Source organism: Vigna unguiculata, chromosome 1 (assembly GCF_037176805.1).
Source record: "Vigna unguiculata cultivar grain cowpea cultivar isolate G323 ecotype 2 chromosome 1, ASM3717680v1, whole genome shotgun sequence".
Taxonomy (NCBI): domain Eukaryota; kingdom Viridiplantae; phylum Streptophyta; class Magnoliopsida; order Fabales; family Fabaceae; genus Vigna; species Vigna unguiculata.
The window spans coordinates 31,766,082-31,768,817 of NC_140792.1; the positions used below are offsets into that span (position 1 = coordinate 31,766,082).

Genomic DNA, 2,736 nt, shown 5'->3' on the forward strand with positions numbered 1-2,736 from the left:
TTTAAAAATAATACAATTCAATTCAAAAATACTGAAGTTTATACAAAATCAGTGCAATTCGGTTCGAAAACGGTTCGAAAACGGTTCAAAAACAGTGTAGTTAAGTTAAAAATTAGTGCAGTTCAGTTCAAAAATAGTGTAGTTCACTTCTGACGTAGTGCAGTTCATAAAACAATTCAATTTATATTATAGTGCAGTGCAGTTCAGTGCAGTTTAGTCTAGTTTTAAGAATAACAGTTCAGTTCAGTTCATCTGAAGTGTTTCTCAGTTCAGTGCAATTCATACAAACAGTTTTTTAGTTCAGTGCAGTTTTTGGTAGTGCAATGCAGTTTGATTTATTTTGCCCAGCCCTAGGTAGGGGTCATGGGTTCAATTCTTGCCTATAGGCATTTACCCAATAATTCAATTACTGTATTATAAGAAAAGGAATAATTAACTCCTCTTGATTGGACTTGAACTCCCCCTCCCCCTTTTTAAACAAGCTCAAAATTTTGACCATCGTAAATTGATTATTATTTACTTTGTGCTTAATTGGTTTTTTAAGTAATAAGATCAACTACTCATTTTTTTATAAATTGATTACTTGTTATGTCGAGCTTGATAATCCGTGGAGGCAAAAAATCTATTATTTTTGTTGCTTGTTGTGCATCAATAGACATTATGGTCTCTCATATTGCTACATTTAAAATAATTTCATTGTTGTTCAATTGTGATACATCTTTAAATTCATGATTTAGCCATTTTCTAAGCAATGACTTAAACCTCTCCCATTCTTCACAAAATGATTCATGTGCTATTTTCCTAAAAGTAGAAAGGTCAAATTTAACATTGATGTACTTTCATGGTGGAAAGAACTAAATAAAGTATTTCTCTTCTACAACACTTGAACTAGTTAAGCTTTGATTTGAACTCATTTTCATTGTCTTGGTTGTAGGTGGAACAACAATATTAGATAGTGTAAAGGCCCTCCCTTGCTACATAACATAGTTTGATAGAATATTTCTAAGTGATTTGGTTGGCATCAACGTTGATTCATTTCTAGTTGAGTATTAGAAGAAATGTGTTGACGGTTTGAAGAATTGTCTTGTTTTTGTTCTTTTAGTGTTGATTTATTCTTTCTTTCTTGTTCTATTATTATTTTCCCCAATTTTTATTTTTTTTTGGATCAAATTGCATTATATATTATTGATCAAACAGGCTTAAGTGCGAAGGAAATGGGGTACGCAGTGTGCTCCGTAACTGGGAAGTATACGCGGGCCAACTCATTTTAGTGAAATGTCGTGTGGCATTGGCTTTCAAAAAGCATTCTTGTTTTATTTTTATTTTTAATAAAAGATTATATGTAATATCCTCTAAAATTAATTATTTTATCTTTATATTTAATGCTTTAAAAAAAATACCTCCACCTGTGATGTTTGGCTCTAATAAAATTGCTCGTAATCAAATTTCACTGAGTTTTATAAGTCATAATAGAGTTAGGTAAAAAATAGTTAAAGTCAAATTAACAACTAATTTTAATAATAGAAAGTTGTTATTAATTTATATATTAATTTATAAAATAAAATATTATTGATTAATAAAATAGTTATTATTATGAATAAAAAATTATAATTGATTTATTATTAAAAGGAGTTGATTTTTAAATTAGTCTATAATAAATTATTGACCAATTTAACGATCAATTATAATTTTTTTATTCATAATAGTGCTATTTTAGTGATCAATAATTTTTTATTTTGTAAATTGGTATCTAAATTGATCAATATAGTGACTAACAACTTTTGGTCAACAAAATCGATTGTTAATGAAACATTTTCTTATAATGTAATCAACTAATAAGTATGTAAATTATTAAATTGTAGATTATTTTTATCTAAATAAATAAAAAAAATTAAACTAAATAGTAAATTTAATACAACAAATATTGATATATTTTATGTTTAGTGTCATGAAAAATTATAATTTTAATACAATAATTACACTAATTTTGTTTAAACTTTGTTAATGATTAATATAATTAAATAGATACTTAATAAATACTACATGTATTTATTAAAAAAATAAATATTGTTATGAATTAATGGTCGTCCATTGATTTATACAATTACTCATATGATTGATAATCATATTATTCATTACTCTTTATCATGTAATATTTTGTATTTACTATTTGATTTTATATCCTTTCTGGGTTACCATATTGTACCTATAAATAGGACTCGTCCTATCAGTAATGAGACACACATAAAAACAGAAGTTGCTCCCTACTCTCTCATTCTCTATTCTTCCTCTCCTTTGTCTCTCTTATTACCTTTATTTTATAACACGTTATCAGCACGAGGGTTATCCAACTGAGCGTGAAGGCATATTTTTTTTTTTCTCCCTAAGAACAACGCTCTATATTCCTTAACCGAGGTTCTTTCTAATCTTTTTCTCATTCACAAACTTTATCTCATTTTCTTTTTTTTGTGTAATGATAATTGTTTGATTTATTTTTCTCTGTCATATTATTATTATTATTATTATTTGATTTTAATAATTTCATACATGAAATTTGATTATATTAATATTTTATGTGCTAGTTTTAAACACGCGAAACGTTGCAAAATTCTCTGTCATAATATTTTTATTATGACGATGATTATTATTAATATTATTATTTTGATGATGATGATTATTATTAATATTATTATTTTATGTGTTAGTTTTAAACACGCGAAACGTTGCAAAATTTGG

General features: G+C 26.2%; 1 non-coding gene across 1 annotated transcript; it reads left to right on the forward strand.

Annotated features, from left to right (window-relative positions):
- The first annotated feature begins 723 nt into the window (after positions 1-723).
- On the forward strand, positions 724-830 carry LOC114165631 (small nucleolar RNA R71). The gene has a single exon (XR_003599744.1). It is a non-coding gene; the product is annotated as a small nucleolar RNA R71 (small nucleolar RNA).
- Positions 831-2,736: the final 1,906 nt, after the last annotated feature.